We start from the raw sequence: 12,946 nt of genomic DNA, 5'->3' as shown, positions 1-12,946 counted from the left end.
CCTCCGCAAGAAACGCGCCGGGACACGCCCCTGCTCGCTCTTCCCGCATCGCGGCCACGCACCTACACGGGTGCAGACAATCAGCAATCTGCGCACCTAGGTCTGGTGAGGGCAGACAGAATAAAGACCAGCGGACCCGAAAATCCAGTGCTGGAACGTAGTTCACTCTCCAGAGTAGGCATCCTGTCTCTGGCTTCCCTCCGCGTACTTGCTCTCCCGCTCTCTCTGCTTTCCCTGTGCCCGTGTCTTTTGTCCTTTGTGTTCCCCGCAGTGTTCCCTCGAGCTGTGTGGCTCGACTTCCCACCGGATTTTGGACTGCCTCCCTCGATCCTCGAACCCCGCTTGGACACGGACCCCGTCACCTCTCTCCAGCCCCCGACCACTCGCTTGCCCACAGACTGCCTTCTTGCCTTGCCCCTCTGGTCTGACGAAGGATTCATCCAACACGCACATACAACAACCCCTGGTAACATCCATTCATCAATTTTCTACCGCTTGTCCCTTTCGGGGTCACATTTACATTGTTAATTCTACACATCGTCTTGCACCATTCACTTAGAGTAGCATACACACTCCAGCACATCATCAGATTCAATAAACCTATTGAACTGATTCCCGCTGTGGTGTCGTCTCCTTCCCCCGCCGTACATAACATGTGTCTCGCAAATGACCGCAACATGCGAACAAACGCGTTTTTGACGCATTGTGGAATTCTACATCCCTCCACAGTGCCAAACCACTTCAAGTCAGCATTCCTCTCCTCCATGGCAGTAAGTAAACTATGTTTCTTACAAGTAGCATTATCATTGGAGGAAGTCGAGGAATAGCTAAAAATGTTGCACTACATACCGTAGGAGGATATGCTAACCACTCTCACCAAGCGAGAGCTTGTGAATGTAAACAAAGGTGAGCGGGTCGATACAAATATCAACAATAGCGGTAATAAATAGTATCAGTATCAGAAGGTCGATACTACAGTGGTTATATTGGTATTGTTTTTGTTATCAAGAAATATTTTGTTGTTTTTGTTAATGTTTACAAACTCGGGAATAAGTCACTGGATACAAGAGGACTTTAAGAGCAAAAAACTAATGATATAAATCAGAGCCAATTGTAGAAAATCTGTTAAATATTCAATTGATATTATTACACCGCAATCCTATGTTTTTGTGTGATCAAAACATTTTTTATCATTTAATGATCCTAAAAATGTTAAGTATCAGTACCAGCACGTATGTTACCATTACTGCACCTGTGACTACACAACCCAAAACCAGTGAAGTTGGCACGTTGTGTAAATCGTAAATAAAAACAAAATACAATGATTTGCAAATCCTTTTCAACTTATATTCAATTGAATAGACTGCAAAGACAAGATATTTAATGTTCGAAATGAGAAACTTGTTTAGTTTTTTTTGCAAATAATCATTAACTTAGAATTTAATGGCAGCAACACATTGCAAACAAGTTGGCACAGAGGCATTTTTACCACTGTGTTACATGGCCTTTCCTTTTAACAATACTCAGCAAACGTTTGGGAACTGAGCAGACCAATTTTTGAAGCTTTTCAGGTGAAAATATTTCCCATTCTTGCTTGATGTACAGCTTAAGTTGTTCAACTTCGTTGTGGTATTTCAGGCTTCATATTGCGCCACACATTTTCAATGGGAGACAGGTCTGGACTACAGGCAGGCCAGTTTAGTACCCACACTCTTTTACTATGAAGCCAAGCTGTTGTAACACATGCAGAATGTGGCTTGGCATTGTCTTGCTGAAATAAGCAGGGGCGCCCATGATAACGTTGCTGGGATGGCAACATATGTTGCTCCAAAACCTGTATGTACCTTTCAGCATTAATGGTAACTTCACAGATGTGTAAGTTACCCATGCCTTGGGCACTAATACACCCCCATACCATCACAGATGCTGGCTTTTGAACTTTGCACCTAGAACAGTCCGGGTGGTTCTTTTCCTCTTTGTTCCGGAGGACACAACGTCCACAGTTTCCAAAAGCAATTTGAAATGTGGACTCGTCAGACCACAGAACACTTTTGCACTTTGCATCAGTCCATCTTAGATGAACTCGGGCCCAGCAAATCCGGCAGCATTTCTAGGTGTTGTTGATGAATGGCTTTCCCTTTGCATAGTAGAGTTTTAACTTGCACTCACAGATGTAGCGACCAACTTTAGTTACTGACAGTGGTTTTCTGAAGTGTTCCTGAGCCCATGTGGTGATATCCTTTACACACTAATGTCGCTTTTTGATGCAGTACCGCCTGAGGGCATTCAATGTTGGTTTTGGGCCTTGCAATGATTTCTCCAGATTCCTTGCAATAGCTTGTTAAGAAATGTTGTTCTTAAACTGTTTTACAATTTGCTCACGCATTTGTTCACAAAGTGGTGACCCTCACCCCATCCTTGTTTGTGAATGACTGAGCATTTCATGGAAGCTGCTTTTATACCCAATCATGGCACCCACCTGTTCCCAATTAGCCTGTTCACCTGTGGGATGTTACAAATGAGCGTTTGATGAGCATTCCTCAACTTTCTCAGTCTTTTTTGCTACTAATGCCAGCTTTTTTGAAACATGTTGCAGGCATCAATTTCCAAATGAGCTAATATTTGCAAAAAATAACAAAGTTTACCAGTTTGAATGTTAAAGATCTCGTCTTTGCAGTGTATTCATTTGAATATAGGTTGAAAATGATTTTCAAATCATTGTATACTGTTTTTATTTACGATTTACACAACGTGCCAACTTCACTGGTTTTGGGTTTTGTACTTGTCATTGGATCGATACACAAATGTATAGCCTTCAAAACTAATGTAAAGTATCCAAACAACAGAAGAATAAGTGCTTAGCACTTTTTAACAGAAGTGTAGACAGAAACATGTTACAACAGAAAGTAATCAACTACTAACGGTAAATGAGTAAACTAATAATAGTTGGCATGCAATGTAACCTCGCTATGGAGGTCGAAATTTTCTTGAATATTATCACAACACATGAACAAAACATGTTTGACGTGGATTGACAGTCGCTTTTGATTGTAATTCAATTTCAAGACTAACTAAAAGCGGCGCTATTTTTCCACAGGACACCACAACTTGGGCTAGGCTGATAAAACAACATCAATATATATCGCGATAGGCACGTAATCGATGTCAACATTTGATTTACAATATATTTTTACTGGGGGGGTCGGAAGAAACCGCGAAGAATACGAATGACAGTTAACAACTAAAGTGCAGGACTGCATGAATGAAATGAATAACAGAATATAACAAATGTGCCACTTTAAATTCATAATTTGGTCCAATAATATTTAAATAATAATTACTGCATAACATAAATTCAATTCCATACGTAAATAGATAACAGATCAAATTAAATGTCACACAGACCACAGGACTTCCTGGCACTAAACCTGCCAAAAATGCTCTTCTCAAGTTTCTCTATGTTTACATGTTTACACTTTGCACTATGCTGTTACACTTTATAAAGCATTTCTTACATACTCCTTATATTTCCACCTTTATTTAAATAGGTTATTGTCAATTGTAAACTGTGATTTTAGAATGGTGTTAACATTGATTGTTTTAAGTGTTTTCCATGGTTGTGTTGATATTTAATTTACTTTCTGCCTTGATAGATGAGGGTATTATAATCAGAGGAAGGTTACATTCGAAATAAATAATTGTGTGAATGCTTATATGGTTTTCTACACCAAAATGTATCTATTTATTATTCAACAACTTCTTCTTCTTCTCCAGATTTTGGCGCGCTCTACCTTCCACATTTTTCATCCGATTTAAACTGTTCCAACTTCAAACTGTTCAGCCTATTCGGGAATCGCGGGCTTTCCCTTTACAAATTCAAAAATTTCACAGATTTCCCAGAATTCCAGGTTTTCCGGGACATTTTCCCCATTCAAAAATAATTGGCCATTTTTTAAACTACGACCATTTACACATTTTTCAATTAATTCAAACCATTCCACCTTCAACACATTCCACCATTCTGGAAATTCAAAACTACCCTTTTTCCAAGTTCAAAAAAATTCAAAGATTTTCCATAATTCCTGGTTTTCCATAGCCCTATTTCCACCCTTTTTTCTGGCGACTACTACTCCCACATTTTTCAACCCACTTCAACCGTTCCACCGTCAAAACATTCCTCTTAATTAGGACTAAAAACAAACTTGTTTTTTGAACTGTAAAAATTCCCGGTTTTACCGAAATTCCAGGAATTCCGTAATACCATTTCTCGACCGATTTGAAAAATTCAAACACTAACCACTTCATCTCATTCAGACCATTCAAGTTTTTTACCATTTAAAAAAAAAATCCCGCTTTTCCTGAAATTCCACTTTTTTGGGGAAATCCCCATTTAAATCAATGGGACATTTTTCAAAGTTCCAAAATTCCCACATTTTTCATCTGATTCAAACTGTTCCAACTTCAAAATATTCAGCCTGTTCAGGAATTGTGTGCTCTACTTCAACAATTCTACAAAAAATTCCCAGATTTCCCATAATTCCTTTTTTTTGCATTTTACCCATTCAAAATGAATTGGCCATTTTTCAAACTTCCACAATCCCCACATTCTTCAACCCATTCAAACCATTCCACCTTTAACACCTTTTAATTTTCCTGAGGGAACGCTCCTGAAGGAATCAATAAAGTACTATCTATATATCTATCTAACACATTCCATCATTCTAGAAATTCAAACTACTCTTTTTCCAAGTTCTAAACAATGTCAGGTTTTCCCGAAATTCCCTAATACATTTACTACTTCAACATTTATTGCCCGATTTAAACAATTCCAAGACCAACCAAGTCAGCTCATTTATGACATTCATGCTCCTAATCATTTTCAAAAAATTCCGCTCTCCCCCAAATTCCCAAATTTCCAGGAAGTTCCCATTGAAATGAATGGGACATTTTTCCAAGTTGCACAATTCCCATATTTTTCAACTTATTCAAACCATTTCAACAACAACACATTTCACTCATTCTGGACATTCAAAATAACATTCCAGGATTTCCATAATACCATTTGTCAATTCAACATGTTACTACTTCAACATTTCTCGACTGATTTGAAACATTTCAACACCAACCATTTCAACTCATTCAGACCATTCAAGTTGTTTACCTTTTTTTTTTTAATCCCACTTTTTCCGACATTCCCATGAAATTCAGCCTCGAGGTTGAACTGAAATCCTGGAACTATAGTCATTGTTCACCAGATACACCTCCCATACATGTACCGGTAGTCAGAAGTTTGGATGATGGCGTGCGGGGATTAAGTGACCACTTCAAGTGAAGTGACCACGGGACAAGTGGCACTACAGAAGTATCACCTTCCTTGTTTGTGTGAATGTTATTATGCATACATGCAGCTGCTGTGCTTATGGAATTATGTAAACATGATTTGTTCCCTGCAACATTCCAATCCTTTCTCACGGACATGATCACAGTATTGTGTGAACGCTCCAAAGTATTCACACATATGGTTTTCTACACCAAAATTCATCTATTTATTATTCAACTTATTATAACTTATTATTATTATTCTTCTCCAGATTTTGGCGCGCTCTACTTTCCATATTTTCCATCCGATTCAAACCGTTCCAACTTCAAACTGTTCAGCCTATTCGGGAATAGCGGGCTTTCCCTTGACACATTCCAAAAATTCCCAGATTTCCCGGAATTTCAGGTTTTCCAGGACATTTTTCCCATTCAAAATGAATTGGCCATTTTTAAAACTTCCACCATTTCCACATTTTTCAACCGATTCAAACCATTCCACTTTCAACACATTCCACTCATCCTGGAAATTCAAACTATAATTTTTCCAAGTTAAAATTTTTTTCCAGGAATTCCCAGAATTTCCATTTTTTTCCAAGCCCTTTTTGACCCTTTTTTATGGCGACTACGCCTCCCACATTTTTCAACCCACTTCAACCGTTTCACTGTCAAAACATTCCTCTTAATCAGGACAAAAAATGCAGTTGTTTTTTGAACTGGAAAAATTCCTGGTTTTCCCGAAATTCCTGGAATTCCTTAATACCATTTCTCAATTAAAAACGTTACTACTTCAACATTTCTCGACCGATTTGAAAAAAGTCCAACACCAACCATTTCAACTCATTCAGAACAGTTGAGTCTTTTAACATTTTCCCCAAGAATTACCGCTTTGCCCGACATTTCCATGAAATTCACATTGAAATGAACGGGACATTTTTCAAAGTTCCACAATTCCCACATTTTTCATCCGATTCAAAAGTTCCCAATCCAAAATATTCAGCCTGTTCAAAATTGTGTGCTCTCCAACAATTTTTTTTTAAATTCCCGTATTTCCAAGAATTCCCAGTTTTCAGGGACATTTTCCCCCATTGAAAAGGAATTCTCAAAAAAAAAATGTATTCCACAATTGGCACAGTTTTCAACCTATTCAAACCATTCCAACATCAACACATTCCACTCATCCAACTAACACTTTCCCAAGTTTCAAACCAAATTCTAGTTTTCCTGGAAATTCAAACTCTTCAACATTCATACCATTCCAACAACATTCTGTCAGCATTTCAGTTCAACTTCAGCATTGGAGCATTCACACACAATTCCTTCAGGAATTGCCTGTTCTAGTTATTCTTCTTCTCCAGATTTTGGCGCGCTCTACCTTCCACATTTTTCACCCAATTCAAACTGTTCCAACTTCAAACTTTTCATCCTATTCGGGAATCGCAAGCTTTCCCTTGAAAAATTCCAAAAATTCCCAGATTTCCCAGAATTCCAGGTTTTCCGGGACATTTTTCCCATTCAAAATGAATTGGCCATTTTTCAAACTTCCACCATTTCCACATTTTTCAACCGATTCAAACCATTCCACCTTCAACATATTCCACTCATCCTGGGAATTTGAACTATAATTTATCCTTTTTTTCTAAACGCTTTTTTTTACCCTTTTTTCTGGCGACTACTCCTACCACAGCGTTCAACCCACTTCAACCGTTCCACTGTAAAACAAAAAGCATTTCTCTTTATCAGGACAAAAAACAAAGTTGTTTTTTGACCTGGAAAAATTCCTGTGTCTTTACGAAATTCCTAGAATTTCTTAATACCCTTTTTCAATTAAAAATGTTACTACTTCAACATTTCAGGACCGATTTGAAAAATTCCAACACCAACTATTTCCACTCATTCAGAAGAGTCAAGGCTTTTAACATTTTCCAAAAAAAATCCCGCGTTTCCCGACATTTCCATGAAATTCCCATTGAAATGAATGGGACATTTTTCAAAGTTCCACAATTCCCACATTTTTCATCCGATTCAAACCATTCCAAATCCAAAATATTGAGCCTGTTTAAAAATGTGTGCTCCCCTTCAACAATTATAAAAAAGTTTCCGGTTTCCCAAAAATTCCTAGTTTTCAGGGACATTTTCCCCCATTCAAAATTAATTGTCGAGTTTTTAACCTATTAAAACCATTCCAACATCAACACATTCCACTCATCCTGGAAATTCAAACTATAATTTTTCCAAGTTAAAAAAAATTCCAGAAATTCCCAGAGTTCCCTTTATTCCAAACCCTTTTGGACCCTTTTTTCTGGCGACGACTCCTCACACATTTTTCAACCCACTTCAACCGTTCCACTGTCAAAACATTCCTCTTAATCAGGACAAAAACAAAGTTGTTTTTTGACCTGGAAAAATTCCAGTTTTTTTTACGAAATTCCTAGAATTCCTTAATACCCTTTCTCAATTAAAAATGTTACTACTTCAACATTTTTGGACCGATTTGAAAAATTCCAACACCAACTATTTCCACTCATTCAGAAGAGTCAAGGCTTTTAAATTGTCCAAAAAAAAATCCCGCTTTTCCCAACATTTCCATGAAATTCCCATTGAAATGAATGGGACATTTTTCAAAGTTCCACAATTCCCACATTTTTCATCCGATTCAAAGCGTTCCAAATCCAAAATATTCAGCCTGTTCAAAATTGTGTGCTCTCCTTCAACAATTTTTTAAAAATTCCCGGATTTCCAAGAATTCCCAGTTTTCAGGGACATTTTCCCCATTAAAAATTAATTGTCCCATTTTTATTTATTTCACAAGTCGTACAGTTTTCAACCCTTTTAAATCATTCCAACATCAACACATTCCACTCATTGTGGAAATTCCAACTATCATTTTTCCAAGTTAAACAATTCCAGAAATTCCCAGAGTTCCCTTTTTTCCAAACCCTTATTTGACCCTTTTTTCTGGAAACTACTCCTCCCACATTTTTCAACCCACTTCAACCCTTCCACCGTCAAAACATTCCTCTTAAGCAGGACAAACAATAAAGTTGTTTTTTGACCCGGAAAAATTCCTGGTTTTCCCAAAATTCCTTAATACCATTTCCACAATTAAAAATGTTACTACGTCAACATTTTTCGACCGATTTGAAAAATTCCAACATCAACCATTTCAACTTATTCAGAACAGTCAAGTCTTTTAACATTTTCCCCCAAAATTCCCGAAGTTAATATCCCAAATGATTTGTGGCTTTATTATTTTGTAAAACGGACCGAACTCGCCACAAAATTAACTACAACAGGATTGACTTTTCAAAAATTATTTTAAAGATTGAAAGTTGCCATCAATCCCACGTGGGTGCTCGGCATTGCCTATGCCTTCAACGATTTAAAAACATCCCCGGATTTCCCAAGAATTCCCAGTTTTCAGGGACACTTTCCCCCATTCAAAATTAATTGTGAAAATTTTAAAATAATTTAATTACACAATTCGTTCAAACTGTTTCACTCATCGAACTAACACTTTCCCCAAGTTCCAAACCAAATTCCGGTTTTCCTGGAAATTCTAACTCCTCAACATTCAAACCATTCCAACATTCTTACATTAATACTACATTCTGTCAGCATTTCAGTTCAACTTCAGCAATGGAACATTCACACTCAATTCATTCAGGAATTGACTCTTCTAGTTATTCTTCATCTCCAGATTTTGGCGCGCTCTACCTTCCACATTTTACATCCGATTCAAACTGTTCCAACTTCAAACTGTTAAGTCTATTCGGGAATCGCGGGCTTTCCCTTGACAAATTCCAAAAAATCCCAGATTTCCCAGAATTCCAGGTTTTCCGGGACATCTTTCCCATTCAAAATGAATTGGCCATTTTTCAAACTTCCACCATTTCCACATTTTTCAACCGATTCAAACCATCCCACCTTCAACATATTCCACTCATCCTGGAGATTGGAACTATTATGTATCCTTTTTTTTCAAACGCCTTTTTGACCCTTTTTTCTGGCAACTACTCCTCCCACATTGTTCAACCCACTTCAACCGTTCCACCGTCAAAACATTCCTCTTAATCAGGAACAAAGTTGTTTTTTGTCCTGAAAAAATTCCCCGTTTTCCAGAATTCCAGGTTTTCCGGGACATTTTTCCCATTCAAAATGAATTGGCCATTTTTCAAACTTCCACCATTTCCACATTTTTCAACCGATTCAAACCATTCCACCCTCAACACATTCCACTCATCCTGGAAAATTGAAACTATTATTTATCCTTTTTTTCAAACGCTTTTTTCACCCTTTTTCTGGCGACTAGTCCTCCCACATTGTTCAACCCACTTCAACTGTTCCATGCACCGTCAAAACATTTCTTTTAATCAGGCCAAAAAAACAAAGTTGTTTTTTGACCTGAAAAAATTCCCTGTTTTTCCTGAAATTCCTGGAATTCCTTAATACCATTTCTCAATTAAAAATGTTACTACTACAACATTTCTCGACCGATTTGAAAAATTCCAACACCAACCATTTCAACTTATTCAGAACAGTCAAGTCTTTTAACATTTTCCCCCCAAATTCCCGAAGTTAATATCCCATATGATTTGTGGCTTTATTATTTTGTAAAACGGACCGAACTCGCCACAAAATTAACTACAACAGGATTGACTTTTCAAAAATTATTTTAAAGATTGAAAGTTGCCATCAATCCCACGTGGGTGCTCGGCATTGCCTATGCCTTCAACGATTTAAAAACATCCCCGGATTTCCCAAGAATTCCCAGTTTTCAGGGACACTTTCCCCCATTCAAAATTAATTGTGAAAATTTAAAAATAATTTAATTACACAATTCGTTCAAACTGTTTCACTCATCCAACTAACACTTTCCCCAAGTTCCAAACCAAATTCCGGTTTTCCTGGAAATTCTAACTCCTCAACATTCAAACCATTCCAACATTCTTACATTAATACTACATTCTGTCAGCATTTCAGTTCAACTTCAGCAATGGAACATTCACACTCAATTCATTCAGGAATTGACTCTTCTAGTTATTCTTCATCTCCAGATTTTGGCGCGCTCTACCTTCCACATTTTACATCCGATTCAAACTGTTCCAACTTCAAACTGTTAAGCCTATTCGGGAATCGCGGGCTTTCCCTTGACAAATTCCAAAAAATCCCAGATTTCCCAGAATTCCAGGTTTTCCGGGACATCTTTCCCATTCAAAATGAATTGGCCATTTTTCAAACTTCCACCATTTCCACATTTTTCAACCGATTCAAACCATCCCACCTTCAACATATTCCACTCATCCTGGAGATTGGAACTATTATGTATCCTTTTTTTTCAAACGCCTTTTTGACCCTTTTTTCTGGCAACTACTCCTCCCACATTGTTCAACCCACTTCAACCGTTCCACCGTCAAAACATTCCTCTTAATCAGGAACAAAGTTGTTGTTTGTCCTGAAAAAATTCCCCGTTTTGCAGAATTCCAGGTTTTCCGGGACATTTTTCCCATTCAAAATGAATTGGCCATTTTTCAAACTTCCACCATTTCCACATTTTTCAACCGATTCAAACCATTCCACCCTCAACACATTCCACTCATCCTGGAAATCTAAACTATTATTTATCCTTTTTTTCAAACGCTTTTTTCACCCTTTTTCTGGCGACTAGTCCTCCCACATTGTTCAACCCACTTCAACTGTTCCATGCACCGTCAAAACATTTCTCTTAATCAGGCCAAAAAAACAAAGTTGTTTTTTGACCTGAAAAAATTCCCTGTTTTTCCTGAAATTCCTGGAATTCCTTAATACCATTTCTCAATTAAAAATGTTACTACTACAACATTTCTCGACTGATTTGAAAAATTCCAACACCAACCATTTCAACTTATTCAGAACAGTCAAGTCTTTTAACATTTTCCCCAAAAATTCCCGAAGTTAATATCCCATATGACTTGTGGCTTTATTATTTTGTAAAACGGACCGAACTCGCCACAAAATTAACTACAACAGGATTGACTTTTCAAAAATTATTTTAAAGATTGAAAGTTGCCATCAATCCCACGTGGGTGCTCGGCATTGTCCGTGGGTGCTCGGGCCCTGAAGCACCCACGGGATCGGCGCTTATGCCTTCAACGATTTAAAAACTTCCCCGGATTTCCCAAGAATTCCCAGTTTTCAGGGACATTTTCCCCCATTCAAAATTAATTGTGAAAATTAAAAAATAAATTAATTACACAATTTGTTCAAACTGTTTCACTCATCCAACTAACACTTTCCCAAGTTCCAAACCAAATTCCAGTTTTCCTGGAAATTCTAACTCTGCAACATTCAAACCATTCCAACATTCCAACTATTCTTACATTCATACTACATTCTATTTCTATTTCAGTTCAACTTCAGCATTGGAGCATTCACACACAATTCCTTCAGGAATTGCCTCTTCTAGTTGTTCTTGAAATACAAAAAAAAAAGTATACACATTTTAACTTATTTAAAAAAAACAACTCTTATTGACAGCTTTCAATATTCCCGAAAAGTGATTCTGCGCGCTGATTGGCTGCTTGATTTGATTTGTTTACTCCCCTTGCTACATACATAACGGTGCATATCCTCGGCTGCCCGACATACTGTAAATCCCACTTGGCCACGAACAGGTGCACATGTTTAAAAAAGGTCCGAATCCACTGCGCACAAGGTGGGGGAGAAAAAGGAGCTGTTCTGATCAGGCAAGATTTAGGGGTTCAATCATAAATGTGGTCTGCATTCACACCGACTGAAACATAACAGTAGAGAGTCCTTAAGTACTTACAGGAGCGGGGAAAGTTTCCTCAAAGGCGGTGCGGAATCAAAAAAGCAGCGAGATGAGCATAATCCACGCGAGATAACGACCGGTCCGACTCCGGTTCTGAGGACTTGTAAAATAAAAGTCCGAGTGGGATCGCCCGCCGATCGAGCTCCTTATTAGTGGCGGTGGAAGTGGCCCTCCCACTCCCACTCCCACTCCCACTCCCACTCCTCCGTCGTCCGCACCGCAAACAAACACAACAAACTCACAAGTGGTCACACGTGCGCGTCTGCGTCAATTCCCGCCTTTATTTTGGCAACAACGCACGTGGTCGTAATTTTTTATGTTTGCACGAATGAATGAAATAAGTTTATTTCGGTCGTATAATCAACCATCAACCATTTTGTGTGACCAGATTATACATATTTAACAATCATACACACTTACACAGAGAAAGAAAAGAAAAGAAAAAGAATGACCGAAGAAGGTAAAGGCTGAAGCCAAAGCTTATATTTGCCTATCCCGGGGGTCGGCAACCCGCGGCTCTAGAGCCGCATGCGGTTCTTTAGCGCCGTCCTAGTGGCTCTCTGGAGCTTTTTCAAAAATGTATGGAAAATGGAAAAAGATGAGGGGAAAAATATATATTTTTTGTGTTAATATGGTTTCTGTAGGAGGACAAACATGACACAAACCTCCTTAACTGTTATAAATCACACTGTTTGTATTAAACATGCTTCACTGATTCGAGTATTTGGCGAGCGCCGTTTTGTCCTACTAATTTTGGCGGTCCTTGAACTCACCGTAGTTTGTTTACATGTATAACTTTCTCTGACTTTATAAGACGTG

At 38.1% G+C, this 12,946-nt stretch overlaps 1 protein-coding gene across 3 annotated transcripts in view; it reads right to left on the bottom strand.

Annotated features, from left to right (window-relative positions):
* Positions 1–12,291, bottom strand: part of LOC133657238 (collagen alpha-1(XIX) chain-like) — a 361,915-nt gene extending 349,624 nt beyond the window's left edge. For all 3 annotated transcript variants that reach the window (XM_062058310.1, XM_062058311.1, XM_062058312.1), the window contains exon 1: positions 12,125–12,291. The gene's annotated coding sequence lies outside the window, so the exon portion shown is untranslated. The remainder of the gene's footprint in view (positions 1–12,124) is intronic.
* Positions 12,292–12,946: the final 655 nt, after the last annotated feature.

Source organism: Entelurus aequoreus, linkage group LG09 (genome assembly GCF_033978785.1).
Source record: "Entelurus aequoreus isolate RoL-2023_Sb linkage group LG09, RoL_Eaeq_v1.1, whole genome shotgun sequence".
NCBI classification, from domain to species: domain Eukaryota; kingdom Metazoa; phylum Chordata; class Actinopteri; order Syngnathiformes; family Syngnathidae; genus Entelurus; species Entelurus aequoreus.
Note: the sequence above shows the minus strand (reverse complement) of the source record. Positions and strands in the feature narration are given on the sequence as shown.